Consider the following 16,838-nt stretch of genomic DNA (forward strand, 5'->3'; position numbering starts at 1 on the left):
AAGTATTATAAACCTATTACCTTACAGCACTATATAGCCGATTGTGTTAGTTGGGTACCTAGGCTAACTTTGTTGGACTTAACAAATTGTACTTACGAACGTGCTCTCGGAACGGAACTCGTTCGTGTGTAGGGAACTTACTGTATTCAATGCCAGGTTTATTTTTTATTTTTTTAGATATTTATTTATTTGGTTGCATCGGGTCTTAGTTGGGGCGCGCAGGCTCTAGAGTGCATGGGCTTAGCTGCCTCGCAGCACGTGGGATCTTAGTTCCCCAATCGAACCAGGTCCCCTGCATTGGAAGGCAGATTCTTAACTACTGGACCACCAGGGAAGTCCCTCAATGCCACTTTTAAATGCAAATATGAGAGCATTTAACTCCCATGTGGAATCACCAAAATTATGCAATTCCTATTTCATAGCTCATATATGCATATGTATTTCATTCTTGCCAGAACAGTGGAAACACTGCACAAAATATTGCACAAAACTGACTCAACTTTATTTCTCTTTTTTTCTGCTTTTACTTTTATTTGCATTTATTTTATGCTGAACTTATTCCCAGGCCGTATGTTTTGCTTCTTCAGTTTTGTCCGGTGTATCTTTTTCTTCTGTTCCACCTCCTCCTCTGTTTTAGGAACAATGTGCTCATTTTCAATAACAATCATCTCAATGTGAGCTCACGGGTGAGCTCATGTGGGGTTCATCAAACCAGAAGCTCTGCAAGTTCAGCCGGGGCATCTTGGGGCTTTTGTTCACCTGGATGCGCTCAATGACCCAAGAATCTACATCTAAACCCTTCAACAGAGCAGTACTCTGCATTTTCAAGCATGTGCAGCAAAAATTCAGCACTCTCTTTGGGCCGCTGACCCTGCGTCCAGCCCCGCTGTTTGGCTGGGGCAGACCTACCAACCCTACCACTGTAACGACAGAGTGGCACGCACTGCTTCTGAAGAGTGACATCCTTCAGATCCTTGATGGCCTGGGCAGTTTCACGGATGTCCTTAAAGGGAACAAGAAGATTTGAACCTCTTGATTTACATGATTTTGTGGGGTTTTCTGGGTCAAATGAATAGTGAACCATTTTCCGAGATGACTTCAGGCCCCTTGTGGGAAGAGCTTCTCTTCTTGATATGCACACATTCTGCCAATGCTCTCTGCCTTCAGCTTGCTGATGAGAAAGGAAGGACTGAGAGGAAAAGGAAATATCTATGTGGGGATAGGGAAGTGAGGAGTAGGGTGGGCACACAAATCACGCTGATCTCCTCTGCTTACACACATGCTCCACGGTCCCATTGGACTTCACTCACCAAACACGACATAACATGGAGAATACATGAGTTGTCCCACCAAGCCCTGCCCAAACTTTAGATCCATGAGCAAATAAACGGTTGGTGTTTTTGAGCCACTGAGTTTTGTGGTGGCTTGTTACACAGCAACTGATGACTGATACAATGGTTGAAATCACACAGTTAACATGAGGCCAGGCTGTGGTTGAACCCACGTTGCCCTGCTTCTCAAGTCCACATTCCTCTCTGCCCCACCCTGCCTTCCTTACAAATGTTTCATAGTGTCACTCCTATTCTCCTTGGAGAGTTGAGGGCTGAGCTAGAGGGGGCGTAGGTTACTTAGGTGCAACAAACCAAAATTATTATTAGAGCTTGGAAGAAGCCACATCTGGACTCGATGTGGGGAACAAGGGGTTGGTGGGCGGGTCAGGGCTGAGGACAGGCCGGGCCTCTGTCCAGGGTGAGCCTGGGCCCAGTGGGGTGCTTAGACATCTGTTTTCCATCCTGCCTCAGTAAATAAAGCTGCCTTCCTCTGCTGACCCTACAGGAAATGGGAGTCAGAAGTTCGGCTGGCCAGGAGTGGACCTCTCCTCTGATAGGAGGCCTCCTACATGCCTGGACAAGATGCAGGGCCTCAGGCTGCCACACTCTTTCCCCTCTGAATGAACAGAGAAAGGACTTCTCAGGGCCTCACTTGGTCAAGGAAACAGGTTTTCCTCATTTAACCAATGCTGTTGTCCTAGCTGTCAGCTATTAGCATATCAAATTAGTATGTTGGGTGTTTATTCTTTTGACCCCGTGGCTCATACATCAGTAAAGATGTTTTCAGTGGCCAGAAACAGAGAACTTCTATTCAGTTAGCTTAGACAGTTAAGGAAAGTGTATTATCTCATAGAACAAGAAGTCCGGAGGAATGGTAACTTCGGGAGAGGTTAATCCTGCAGCTCAACACCATCAACAATGAGCCAGATTATTTCCTCTTTTCCTTCCCCTCTGCCATTCTCAGCGTGTTGCCTCGTCCTTGGTTAGCTCACCTGACAGTCACAAGATGGTTGCTCTCACCCAGACATCACATTGTCACACAATGTCCACAGCAGCAAAAAAAACAAAAACAAAAATAAAACAAAACCCCAGGAAACATCTCATTCTTGTGTCCCATTTTAAGATCAAGGAAAATTTTTCTCAGAAGCCCCCAGAAGACAGCTCTTCACTGCGCATTGGCCAGAGTTGAGTCACATCTATCACAGGCCTGAATCTATCACAAGCAAGGGGAATAATGCCACTATTAATGCCACAGTACTAACTGAGCCCAGAAGGAGAAGCACCGACACCAAAAACCAACATAGGCTCAGCGGGTGCTGAGGGGAGGGTAGTGGGAGAGACAAGGCTCATTGGGTAGGCAACCAACTGTGTGTACTGGAGCTCATTTGACTGGACCCAGCTTTTTTACAAGTAGGGGAAGAGGAGGAAAGAACTGGTATTCACAAAGTGAGCTGGGTCCCTAGATTCTATTACTCAATTATATTGCCTCACAAAGTACTTAAGGGAGTATACTGCATTTTACTTCAAATACTCACTGGAAGTATATAAAAACTCAGGGACTGAGGCAGAGACTTTGTTCCCTCATCTGAGCATCTGTTTAGGGTTTGGGTGTTTTTTTTTCCTTTTTCCCCTGTTTAGGTTCTTAAGAGCATCAGTGTAGGGAATTCCCTGGTGGTCCAGTGGTTAGGACTCCATGCTTCCACTGCAGGGGGCCCGGGTTCAATCCCTGGTCCAGGAACTAAGATCCCACAATCTGCGTGGTGTGGCCAAATTAAAAAAAAAAAAAAAAAAAGGGCATCAGTGTAGGAGTTAGACCCAGACTTCAATTTTGGCTCAGTCCCTTTCTGTTTTTCTGATCTTGTACAAGCTGTTTCATCTCTCTGTATCACCTTTTATGTGTAAGATGAGGATAACAATACCCATCCCCAAACTGCTTTATTGACCAATACACTGCCTGGTGCATAGAAAAGGGTCAAAAACTATTTGGGGCAGATGGAGCCATGTGACCCAGATTGGCTGTCTCCTCCTACAAAGCCCCCCCCCCCAACTCCTTCCTTGAGTTCATCTCCCTCCTCCCAGCCTCATCCTCAGGCTCCAGGATCTCTCCTCTCATATCCCTCCTACTCCTCACCCGCGGCATTTCCTGTCTGGGCTATCCCACATAGCACCTAGACAAGATGTCCCATCCACATTCCAGATGAGGAAACTAGATTTCTCTGTGGCTGCCCACCCCATGGAATCACTACTCACCAAGTCCTGACATGTCCATGCTTCAGGCCCCAGCCCCTCTCCATTCCCGTAATACTCACTTCTCTGTATTTATCGGTCAGGGTTCTTGGTTGCAAGCAACAGACACTGACAGACTCCTCGGGCTGGCTCAGGAACCAAGGAGCACCAGATCACAGCCAGAACCCCAGCCCAAATCACACCTCAGGGTGAGAGCAGGGAAGACAGCAGTGCAACTGGCCCTGAGGCTCCACTGCCTCTGAAAACTCTTCCTGCTGCTGTTGCCAATTCTGTCAGATACATCCCATCTCTGCTCCTTTGTATCACCTGCTTAAGAGTCAGAGTTCCTAGGTGGGGGCTTCCCTGGGGGCGCAGTGGTTGAGAGTCCGCCTGCCGATGCAGGGGACACGGGTTCGTGCCCCGGTCCGGAAAGATCCCACATGCCGTGGAGCGGCTGGGCCCGTGAGCCATAGGCCGCTGAGCCTGCACGTCCGGAGCCTGCACGTCCGGAGCCTGTGCTCCGCAACGGGAGAGGCCACAACAGTGAGAGACCCGCGTACTGCAAAAAAAAAAAAAAAATAGTTCCTAGGTGGTTGCATCTGATTGGCTGAGCCAGGTCACATGCCTGCACTGCAACTGCAAAGGAGACTGGGAAAGTGAGGTCTGGTTTCTAGGAGAGCAGGAGGAGGGCTGTGCCTCCCTGGGAGACTCACAAGGTAGGGGTTTCTCCAAACAGATGCTGGGGAGCCATGGAAAGGATAAAGGTGCACTCTGCTGGGTGAGATACCATTTGCTCCCTGTGGCTGCCTGTCCCGTCCTCCACTCCCAGTATTAGGAAAATGCTCTCAAATAGGCTTCAGGAAAGTCTATGGTGGTTTGACTCACCTGGAATCAGAGAGCACTGGCACTGGGGAACCATACCCTGGGAATCCCTGCAAAAGAAGTTTGAAGACTAACATAGGTTCACCCACTTTTTGTTTTGCCCAGAATTTCAAAAGCAAATAAATAAACCACGTTCTACTCTCACCATCATTTTATAAAAGCAGGGACATCTTAAACACCAAAAAGACAAACACACAGACAAAAAGCAGGAGAGGGGAGAGTGCAATTTGAGAATACAGTAAGCACAATCCTTAAAATTAAGTATATGTTAGCTTTAAAGAAACCTCAGTATATCATCCGGATTTTTCTGCTTTCACAGGAAGTCTATGTAAAGGTCATGACACACTGACTTTGAACATAGACTGTAGACTACGTAATGGTACTGTATCAATGATAAGTTTCCTGATTTTGTTAACTGCAGGGGTTTTGTAAGTCTTACATGGTAAGAGAACGTTCTTGTTCTTAGGAAATATACCCTGAAGCATTTAGAGGTAAAAGGGCACCGGTCTCAACTTATGCTCAGTTTGGGAAGAAATTATACACACATACACACTCACACACATACACGTGTATACAGAGAAAGAGAAATAAAGCAAAAGGGACAATATGTATACAATTGATAAATCTGAGTAAAAACTATACCAGAGTCTTCATACTATTCTTGCCACTTTTTTTGTAAATTTGAAATTATATCAGAATTAAAAGTTATGCCCCACCCCACCACCAAAAAGTTAGCAGTGAGTTAGCAGTGATTCTCAATAAGGATTGGATTTCACTTGGTACATGACTTTTTTGGTACTGTCTGAACTTTCATGAACATATGTGATGTTTGTAATCCGAAAGAGTAAAACAAAAATTATAGAAGTTGGGACTTCCCTGGTGGCACAGTGGTTAAGAATCTGCCTGCCAATGCAGGGGACACAGGTTCGATCACTGCTGCAGAAAGATCCCACATGCCGCAGAGCAACTAAGCCCGTGCGCCACAACTACTGAGCCTGCGCTCTAGAGCCCTCGAGCCACAACTACCGAGCCCGCATGCCACAACTACTGAAGCCCACGTGCCTAGAGCCCATGGTCCTCAACAAGAGAAGCCAGCGCAATGAGAAGCCCGCGCACAGCAACGAAGAGTAGCCCCCACTCGCCACAACTAGAGAAAGCCCATGTGCAGCAATGAAGACCCAACGCAGCCAAAAATAAATAAATAATAAATAAATAAATTTATTTTTAAAAAATTATACAAGTTAGAGGAAAAGAAAAGGCTCAGTCTAGCATTTGACACTCACTGATCTGGCCTAAGTATCTAAATTTACAGAGACGTAATAAATTCTACAGAGACGTGAACTGAGGCCCAGGCAGGGCTATGGCTGGCTCAGTAGCACACCACAGCGGTTATAATCAGAGTCAGGTTATCATCAGACCAGATCTCCTTCTCTCCACACAGGTTCCTTCCATTCCAGGATGCTGCCCCCTGAACTCAGTTGAGGGCCCGAGGGCATGAGGGGCCAGTCAGAACTGGGCAGGATGGGGGGATTTGTCCCCTCCGAGAATGCCACATCCTGTAAGGATGCACTCCTTCAACCTTTTATCCCTGTAAGGTCCCATCAAGAATTGTTCCCTCCCCATGGGGGCCCGGTGCGCAATGGCTGCAAACAGCAGCCTCCTCGGTAGTGTATGCAGCCTGTTGCCTGTATGGGTTGCCCTAAGGGACCTTGGAGACAGCCCTTTCCAGTGGACATTAATGACTGGCATGCTGTCCGCAATCTAGGCTCCAGACAGGTATGCGTGGTGCCTTTGGAAAGCCCCAGGGCACAGTGTCCAGGGTCCACATTGGCCAGGTCATAATGTCCATCCGCACCAAGCTGCAGAACAAGGAGCATGTGATTGAGGCCCTCCGCAGGGCCAAGTTCAAGTTCCCTGGCTGCCAGAAGATCCACATCTCCAAGAAGTGGGGATTTACTAAGTTTAATGCAGATGAATTTGAAAACATGGTGGCAGAAAAGCGGCTCATTCCAGATGGCTGTGGGGTCAAGTACATCCCCAATCGTGGCCCCTGGACAAATGGCGGGCCCTGCACTCGTGAGAGCCTTGGCACTGCCCCCTCCCCACCCACGCCCACCAATAAACTCTACTTTCTCGTCCCTGAAAACAAAAAAATAGAATTGTTCCCCTACTATACATAAAATAGATAAACAACAGGGATTTACTGTATAGTACAGGGAACTACATTCTATATCTTATAATAACCTATAATGGAAAAGAATCTGAAAAAAGTATATATATATATATATATATCTGAATCACTTTGCTGTACACCTGAAACTAACACAATACTGTAAATCAACTGTACTTCAATAATCTTAAAAAAAGAAAAAAGAATTGCTCCCTACACATTTATTCATTTCTTAGATGGGGAAACTGAGTCCCAAAGAAGTTCTGGGGCTTGCCCAAAATCATACTGCAAGTCCTAAACTCTGTAGTCCAGGAACAGAGTAATTGGTCAGATTTGGCTAAGTCACCTCAAGTCCAAGTTAGAGAGGATCAAAGGAAGGGGCCTTAGGAATTAGAAAGGAACAGGGAGGGGGAGGCCTGCAGTGTCTGGATTGGGAGAGTCCCTTCCCTGACCCCTCTCACTCTCAATGTGGCTTTGGTTCCCCTAAGCTTGAAAGAAGAAGAAACTGCTTCACAGGTGCACCATGTCCCACAACTTCAGGAGGCATCACTTACGTGCCAGTCTATGAAAATGGCACCTCTTGGAGTTGTGCAGTGGACTCACTGCACAGCTGTACACAGCAGCGCTGAGAGAGTCATTTGTTGTTGCTGTTCGGCGGTGGGGAGGTGTTTAGAGAGGGGACAGGAGTGACTAACACTGTAGCCCGGATTAACCAGTGACTGATTCCATCCATTCAGTCAACCACTATTTATTGCCACAGATTATATGCCAGGCATCATGCTAGGAGCTGGGACTTTCCACGCTTGAAATAGAATGTACACTCTAGGGACAGGGATGGAGAAGCAGTCTCCCCACAAGACCCCACCAACCTTCCCCCACCACTCCTTCCCCCCTGCCCAGCCTTCTGCATCCTTCAGGCCCTCCTGGAGGAAGCCTCCAGAATCCTCCCCTCCCCTCCTCCCACAGTCAAATAGGCTGTTGAGCTTTCTGCATTTTCTGTGGGTCTCCTCCATGGGGTGGTGGGAGCCCCTTGCAGCAATTCCTTCCTCCATGTGGTACTTAGGACTCATTCATTCATTCATTTTACTTCTTTTATTCCACAGGCATTTGCTGTTTGTTAACTAGATTTTTTTTCATGAAAAAAGAGATGTGTATTGATGGTTTAAAAAAATAGCAAAAGCAAGAAGTGATTCTCCTCTACCCCCCAGTCTCCCTCTCAGAGACAACCATTCTTCCCAGTTTCTAAGTCTCCTTCCAATTCTTTCCAGGCAGTTCCTAGTGTATAAATATAAATATAAATACATGTGTGTTCATGTGTATTGTTTTCCTGCTTCACAAAAGCAGTAATGCATTACAAATTGTGCTGCACCTTGATTTTTTTTTCTTCACTTAACACTGTAGTGAGGTATTTGGTCCATATCCACACACTCTCCCACAGCTGTGTACTATTCCACTGTGGGGATGTCCCACCATTTAGGTCAGTCCTAACTGGTCGACATCTAGTCTGTTCCCAGTTGTCCATGGCCATGAAAGTCTTTCTCCATGGATCTTTGTACATTTATAGAAGCCTAGATTCCTCGAAGAGTAATTTCTGGGGCAAAGGGGATATGTACTTTGCATTTTGATAGATATCATCCAAAAGTCCTCTAAAAAGTTATACCAGATTGTACCAAAAGCCACTTTTTGGGTTTTGCCAGTCTGAAAAATAGTACCTCATTTTAATTTACACTTTTAATTATGAAGGATGTTAGCTTTTTCTTTTTTCTCCTGTTTCCAAATCATCGAATTTCTCTTTCCCTTACCTCTCTTCAACAGTGTTTAAGAAGCCACTGTACACCAGGCTGTTCATTTTTACAGCCACATAGGCAAAGTGTCTGGGACCTGGGGAATTTTCAAGGTTCTACAAAAAAAGTCTGAGACCTGGTGGGGTGGGGAATGTATTGGCTTGAAAATATTTTTTAAAGACCAGAAAATTGAACCTAAAATGATGTAATTTAATGTTGACCAAATGTAATCTTACGGCAAGTTCATTAACTGGAAAACTGGAATTCATGAACACTTCATTACATTTGAAAGCAATTTGTTGGTTTAGATGTTCTCATTTCAAAGAATTCCCAAGTATGCAGGATGCTTTTCAAGAAACTAGAGTCCATTTTAATTTAAACACATTAACTGTAGTTGAATAATTTCACAATCATGATTAATTGAAAACCCTTTTTAAAAATTTACCATAAAATGACATTCAGTGTGGAATCAGAGTGCACTTTAATATGTTTCATGTGATTTGGGTGGGGCCTCCAAAAGTAAGTGTGTCAAGGGCCAATGGCGGTTTCATTTAAAAGGCCTGTAAACCTCTGAACCAGACAGACAAGGTCTCAGTCTCATGGAGTTACTGATCCAAGAACAAGCTGACCTTCTCAGCAAAAGTAGGAGGCAGTGAAGTAGATCAGATCTGAGTCCTGGTCTAGCCAAGGACCCCTGGCTTCTCTCCCAACCCCCTGACTGTCACAGAGAAAAAAACTGTCACACCCACCCCAGCCTAGTGACTCAGCACAGGACATCAAGATTTTGGAAAGCTCAGTGGGGTAATGGAGCCATGTGGGGAAGGATGGGGTGGAGGTGATGCTATCTGTAGTCTCAGGACCAGCCTGGGGTGGGGGTGGGGGTGGGGAGCGGGGGGACAGAGATAGGGAGGAAAAGAGACAAATTGTCCCCAAATGACATCTTGAGACATCAGAACAAAGTGTGTTTTTCTCTTCCCTACTTTCTCCCTCTTTTAAAGGGAGATAGAGCTCAGTCCTTGAAAGGGACCATCTGGGGGTCTAAGTCACAAGTGTGAAGGTTTTAAGACTGGGAGGTGAGCAATTCAGCACCTCCCCCTCCTCCCTGTCTGCCTCCCCCCTCATCTGAAACCGGGAGGGAAAATGGCAGAGAGGACCTACTCCAAGTGGCCCTAGAACCTTGTGCATGCGTCTTGCGTGCATGAGTGCACTGTCTCTATCCCCAGGCGCTGGGATGGGATTTGGCGCTGTTACACTCCATAAAGGCCTATCTATCAAATCCAGTTGAATTGAATGACACAGTGGAGTCAGATGAGTGGTTTTGAATCCCACTCTTGCTCTCTGCCAGCTGTGTGACCCTCTGCCGGAGGTGCTGCCCACCTCTGAGCTCATTTTCCTCATTTGCACAAAGGGCACCAGAAAACTTAGTTTGTAGAGACATTATGCAGATGAAATGAAATGAAATCAGCGAGGCATTTAGCTCCGGTAGGGCTTTTTTTATTCTTACCCTTTAGCTTCACTGGAGGGAAACCAAGCGTTTGCCTGGTTGAGAGTGTGTTGTCAGGGAGGAAGACATGGTAGTAGAGCAGGAAAGGAGAGGACTTTGACCTTGCCCCATAAATGCCTGTAGGGAGCCATGGAAAGTTCTGCAGCAAGGGAGGGGCCAGAACCTGGGAGATGGCTGGGATCCACAGCCACGACCTGGACCCCAAATGCATCTGTCACTCTCTCTTCCTTCTGTGCACTCCCTCTCACAGCCCAGGGAGGGGCTCCTGGGCCACAGCTCAGCTCCCTGCCGAGACCGTGTCTGGGAGGAAAACAACAAGAGTGAGCCCAATCCTCCCTGGTGGCGCAGTAGTTAAGAATCCGCCTGCCAATGCAGGGGACACGGGTTCGAGCCCTGGTCCGGGAAGATCCCACGTGCCGCGGAGCAACTAAGCCCGTGCGCCACAACTACTGAGCCTGTGCTCTAGAGCCCGTGCTCCACAACAAGAGAAGCCACCACACCACAATGAAGAGTAGCCCCCGCTCACCACAGCCAGAGAAAGCCCACGCACAGCAAAGAAGACCCAACACAGCTAAAAATAAATAAATTAAAAAAAAAAAAAAAAGAGTGAGCCCAAGGACAAAGCATAACTAAGGATGTGCCTGAGCCCGGGCTTGAACCCCTACTCTGAGCCCTCCTCACCAAGCGATTTGGGTCCCTCTAAGCCTCAGCCTTCTCCCTGTAAAGTGGGATGACAGTGGGGTGCTTGTGATGGTTAAATGAGATACTATGTGTAAATCACTCGGCACCATGACTGTTGTACAGCTGGAGTTAAGTGCACGGTGTCATTAACTCAGAAAGATGACAAGGGACAGGGAAGGGGAGAGACGGGACACAAAGGGGAGAGAATGAGGAGAGATCAGATGCAGGGAAGAGTGCTGCTTCTACCTCTCTGGATGATCCACGTGCAGCCAGGAAGGAAGCCCTTTGGAAGGAGTGGGTGACGGAGGGGCCCGGCTATTTGGTAAGAGAGGAGGTCATCCATCCTCTCCTCCCACTTCCAGCCCAGCCTGGTCCACCTCTCAGGGTGACCAGGCCGGGCATGGTGGGCCAGCAGCATCCTGGAGGATTCCAGAGCTGGGCCTCCTGCAAAGGGGGGTGAGGCAAGGCGTTCCCAGGTGATAAGAGGTAGAGCTGCGAGTGTGGGGCATGGGAGCTGGGATTCCCCATTGATCATCCATCCCCATGCACAGCCCACCTGGCTTAACAGAGGCCAGAGGCTGCTCTGTTTGAAGTGTGGGTCTGCGTGGCAGAGAGCCAGTGGCGCTGGCTGAGACAGGTTCACTCCTACCCGCAGGCCAGCTGGGCCCTCCCCAGTGGCTGGGCACCTGAGCAGGTGCGGGGAGGATCTACAGGCTGTCACTTCCAAAAATAGAGCCCCGCAGCCTGGGAGTCAGCCAGGTGTGTCTGCCACACAGCCTCCCAAACTGGCTGATATGCACGTGCCTGCCAGTTCTGGGTCTGCACAGACATAACATCAACTGCTGAGCACAGACCCCAGGAACCCACGGATACCCCCAAAGACACACACTCAAGTTTGCACGCACATATCCTTGCTTAGACCTGATCCTGTTTATACGCTAGGCCCCTCGTCCACACACGCCCTCACCACACTCATACTCCCCAACACACGCTGACACAGACCCGGCAGCTCCAGGGCCTCCCCTGCTAGAACACCAGCCTCCCGAGGGCAGCATCCCTGTTGGACCCGTCCACTGTTGTTTCTTCAATGCCTGTTACAGTGCCCGGCACACACCAGGTGCTCAGGAAACATTCGCTCTATAAATGAACGTGTGCACACATACACTCACATACACACACACTCTGTAACTAATTACCCCCATCCCACCCTGGGTTCTGGTTCTACTAGGCCCTGGAGAGGGCAACACCAGGAGGCTTGTCCTTCACTGGCCTGGCCAATCCTCACACCCAGAGTCTAAGCCAGGATGAGGGCTTGGGTGGGGCTTGGGGAGGGCATCCCAGGGAAGCAGCGGCTTCGAGCCCCTGTTTGGGAATATGTGAGAATCCCCATTTTCTACAGGAAAAACCTCCCTGGGGAAGCCACAGCACTATGCCAGAGTTCTGGATTGGGGACATCTGGCTGGGCCACATCCCAGGAAATCCCCTGGGGGAGGGGGAACGTGGGACCAGCTCCATGGCCCTCCCCAGTCCCCTCATCTGAGGGAGCGCCCCGTTTTAGGTGACGCCTCCCCATCTAGGAGCCCTCAACTCTGCTCCCACAGGGCTTGGGCCGGGCTTCCCTCAGCCTGCATGCAGCCGCGACAGAGTAAGCCCTGGGGACACGGAAGCAGGGCAGGGGGGTCAGGGAGTACTCCCTGGAGGAGAGGAGCCTTGTACAGTGAGAGACAGGAGGGCCTTCTGGGAAGATGGCTGGAAGGGGCATTTGAGCATCGTTGACTCCAGGAGTGACGAGGGAGCGCCATGTCCGTGCTGGGACCTCATGATACCCACAGGGCAAAGTGGAGGCCGACTGGGCAGACTGAGCATCAGGGATGAGGAGGGTATGCTGTAGCCCCAGGAGCTACTGAGGGTTAAGGTGAGGCTTGTATTTACAGCCTGCATCAGAGGACTAGAGAAAAAGGTGCCTGAGCAGGGGCAAGCTGATGGAGGGGAAGACCAAGGACAGACAGGTGGCCAATGGATGGACAGATGAATAGACTAGAAGATAGACTGGAAGACACAGGAGCATGGACGGACAAATGGAAAGACAGAAATGGGCGGATGGCCACTGGACATCTCCTTAACCACTCTCTGGAGCCCCACAGGGCGAAAGAGCCAGCAACTCCCACCCCAGACTCCCTCCTAAGCCCCATTCCCTGTCTCCTCCCCAGCCTAGGCTCCCAGGGAGGCCAACACCTGCTTGGCCTGATGCCCAGAGATGCATTTCCAGCCAAGTACAAGCCCAGATGTGGATTCACCTCCAGGTGTTCTCACCTGAGCAGGTGTGCATAGGATGGGGTAGGGGTAGGGGCCCTATCTGTGGGCTAATACCTCTAAAAATGGCTCCCGAGCAGCTGGGGAGTACCCCAATCATGGCATACACACACACACACACACACACACACACACACGCAGAGCCACTGGCTGAATCAGCCCCAAAGACGCTGGCTGACACATGCACAGGTGGGGACCCACTCACTGACACTGGAACACCAGGCCCCCAAATGCCACAGCCACCAAACTGCACAGCAACAGAATGAGCCAATCATGTGGTCTACAATGTATGGGGCCACCTGGACCCTCAGATACACCCAACACTACACTGTCATTAACCTGCAAAAGTTCATTGAACAGCTTCTAGACCCAAACTTGTGGGATATCCAGAGCACCTCCTCACCCTCCGGGTATTTGAAGTCTTGCCTTCAGTGGCTCCTTCCAGAAGAAGTTGGACCCACAGGGCCCCCTTTTTTTTTTTTTTTTTTTGGCTGTGTTGGGTATTTGTTGCTGCGTGCGGGCTTTCTCTACTTGTGGCGAGCGGGGGCTACTCTTTGTTGCGGTGCGCGGGCTTCTCATTGCGGTGGCCTCTCTTGTTGCAGAGCACAGGCTCTAGGCGCGCAGGCTTCAGTAGTTGTGGCACTCAGCCTCAGTAGTCGTGGTGCACGGGCTTAGTTGCTCCGAGGCACGTGGGATCTTCCCAGACCAGGGCTCCAACCCGTGTCCCCTGCACTGGCAGGCGGATTCTTAACCACTGCGCACAGGGCCCTTCTTGATTCACCCTCCAACCCTGCTTCCTGCCTCACCTCCTCACATTTGCCCTCCCTGCAGCAACATCTCACACCTTGGGTGGGTTCTCTCCTTCCCATATGCTTTGATCCACATTATTTCTGCAACAAGCAATCCCTTTCCCATCTCACTCCTGGACCCCACATACTTGTCCTATCATTCAAGACATAGATCTCTGTATACCTAAAGTTTAATAGTGTGACACACAATAGGGCCTCAATAAGTGTTTGTTGATTGACTGACAAACTGACCAGCTGGATGAAATCATTAGAAATATAAGTCAGCTAAGAATTAATGCCAAATAGGCTGGTGTGGTCTAGCTGCTACGCAATTCTAGTCAGAGTAGGGGAGCATCCATAGGCTGGGGACTTTGAACCTCTAGAAGCACACACTTGTCACTACAGTCCCCATGGCGTGAGCCCTACACCCTTGACCTTCCACTTGCCATAGAAAAGATGCACAACTGACCAGTCAGCCAGGAGCTCTACAACAAGAGCAGAGGAGGTTAGCAGGCCACAGAAGGAGACGTCAAGCTAAGGCCAGTGTCTCCCAATCCCCTGTTCCCTCCACCTACTGACACCTTGGGAAGCCCAGGCACTTTTCTAGGGCCTTATTCAGGGCTGGAGAACGCCAAGGCAGGCCCTCTGCCAACTCAGCAGGTCGAGGGACTTCGGATGTGCTGATGCTGGCAGCCCTTCCATGCCCCATTTGGGCTCAGTTGGCCAGAGCTCAGGCTGGCCTGGGCCTGGGCCTGGCATTGATTGATTGATTGACATGGAGTTTCACTCCTTCAGCAAGGACAACTCACACCTGTAATAGTGTTCAGTCTGAGTCAGGCCCATTTCGAAGCACTTTATTTATCATCCTCGCGGTGACTCTATAAGGTAGATACTATTCTGATACTCACTTTACAGTTGTGGAACCTGAGACATAGAGATGCATGACCCAACTTAGCTGAAGTCATAGCAGCTGGGAGTGTGTAGAAGAGTCCAGATGCAAACCCAGACTGTCTGGCTCCAGAGCCCAAACTTTTAACCACTATACTGTACTATGTGTCTTTTCTTAAATTATTATTATTTATTTACATTATTTATTTTTATTTTTGGCTGCGTTGGGTCTTTGTTGCTGCACACAGGCTTTCTCTAGTTGCAGTGAGTCGGGCTACTCTTCGTTGCGGTGCGTGGGCTTCTCACTGCGGTGGCTTCTCTTGTTGCAGAGCACGGGCTCAGTAGTTGTGGCACACAGACTGAGTTGCTTCGTGGCATATGGGATCTTCCCAGACCAGGGCTCAAACCCATGCCCCCTGCATTGGCAGGCGGATTCTTAACCACTGCGCCACCAGGGAAGCACACTATAAACTTTTTTTTTTTAAGCAAAATTGAGATTACTTGGTCCAGGCTGCCTTTGGCACTAGGGGCCTGGACACATGACATTCCAGGTCATTCCTAGCCCTGTGTCTCACACACGCAAACACACACACACAGAGTGCCTCATTCTGGTGCTGCCAGGCACATCTGTGACCTCCTGGTTCCTCCACAGCCAGGCATCAGGCCCACGGGAATACAGTGCTCTCAGCTTTGGGTTCAAGTCTACTCCGGAACATAACACCCTATGCCTCCTCCCTCCACTGCCACCCTGGTTCTGCCCCAGGCCAGCATTCCTGCAAAGCTCAAAGGCAGCTTCTTTCAGGGGAGATTTTTCCACGGGGCCTCTTGTGGCCAGAATTGGGATAAGCTGAGAAGTTCCATGGAAGCTGCATGTTGGGGCCAGAAAGCTTGGCGTGGCCCTGGGGCCTCAGGGCTGTGCCTCTTCTCCGTGGCAGAGGCCTTGGCAGATGTGAGACCCACAGATTGTTCCTCCCCATCCTGGCATGTCTACTGGGGCTGCCTCTGGCCTCTCAACAGAGTTCAGGCCTCCAGCACTTTTTTTTCACCAGCTTTGCTCAGTCCCACCCCATGACCAGCGAGTGTGTTCCTGTGTGCCCAGCCGTGTGCCGGGGACTGCGAACCTGCCCCTGATAGCTCATCGTGTCGCATGGATGGACGTGCAGCCCTTCCACGAGCTGTCAGCGACATGGGCCTGCAGCAAATCCCCAAAGACCTTCCTGGCCCTGTGTTCAGGCACCAGCCTTGGATTCACCTCCAGGACCTCCTCCAGCTGCTCAGGAGAGCACATCCGATCCTGACTTCTGACCCCTGACCCCTGGCCCCCGGCCCTGGCTGTCGTTTCAGTGGCAGGAAAGTCCCGGCGACGCTGGCCCCCACCTGAAGCTCATTGTGCTGCCTGCCACTCAGCGGATGACTAACCAGCTCCTCCTTGGCCTGGCACTTCCAGCCCCTCCTCCTGGCTCACTCAGCCTGACTCAGAGCCCTGTCAGCTCCTGCTGGCCCCAAGGCCCAGCAGATTTAGGTGGGAAGGCGCTGTCCCTGTGGCAGGGCCTGAGGAGATGGGCCAGGCCCTCACTCCTCACTGGACTGACCTTTAGCAAGACCTTCTGAGCATTCTTTGATCTAGAAATGCCACACATGTGTACACACACACCCATTCACACCCAGCCACGCTCTGACCAGAGATGAAACAGGGCAGGTGCTGGGCTGAGCCAGAACAGCCTGTGTGGGGTGCGGCCTCCTGGCCTCCCCTGCGGAGGCACCGGCACGTCCTGGTACTGGAGAGCCGGGGGCCTGGGAAAGGGGCCTGTGCCTCTGGTTCCCTCCCTAGAATAGGCGCAAATCCTGGCTGCCTAGGGGGCCTGCTCCTTTGCATATGCCCCAACCCTACAGTCTTCTCTCTTTCTCTCTCTCTCTCTCTCTCTCTCTCTCACACACACACACACACACACACACACCCCTAGTTTCCTCTGCAACTCCTCAAGGTTTCCTCCCCACGACTATAGACTCTTGTAAAGAGTATCCAAGTCCCACAAAACCTTGGCCCCTAACTCAACCCTTGGAAGTTGAGATCAGGCCACAGTGATCCAGCCTTGGGGGATTTCCCCGCCCCGCCCCGGCTCTGCCTTGCTGGGCGCCCCCTTCCCTGGACTGGACTTGGCGATGGCTGCATGGCCAGCCCGACACCTTCACGGAGGTGGCTCCCGCCCCAGCACACAGAGCCACGGGCTGTAGCTCCACACTGCTTCCCAGGACCTGCCGGACTGCTTT

At 50.1% G+C, this 16,838-nt stretch overlaps 1 non-coding gene and 2 pseudogenes across 1 annotated transcript; 2 read left to right on the forward strand and 1 right to left on the reverse strand.

Annotated features, from left to right (window-relative positions):
- Positions 1-539: 539 nt before the first annotated feature.
- LOC132501330 (large ribosomal subunit protein uL22-like) lies at positions 540-1,084 on the reverse strand (annotated as a pseudogene).
- A 4,849-nt stretch (positions 1,085-5,933) lies between these two features.
- LOC132501331 (large ribosomal subunit protein uL16-like) lies at positions 5,934-6,534 on the forward strand (annotated as a pseudogene).
- LOC132502262 (small nucleolar RNA SNORA70) lies at positions 6,030-6,160 on the forward strand. Its single transcript, XR_009534455.1, has one exon. It is a non-coding gene; the product is annotated as a small nucleolar RNA SNORA70 (small nucleolar RNA).
- Positions 6,535-16,838: the final 10,304 nt, after the last annotated feature.

This window comes from Mesoplodon densirostris, chromosome 14 (genome assembly GCF_025265405.1).
Source record: "Mesoplodon densirostris isolate mMesDen1 chromosome 14, mMesDen1 primary haplotype, whole genome shotgun sequence".
Classification (NCBI taxonomy): domain Eukaryota; kingdom Metazoa; phylum Chordata; class Mammalia; order Artiodactyla; family Ziphiidae; genus Mesoplodon; species Mesoplodon densirostris.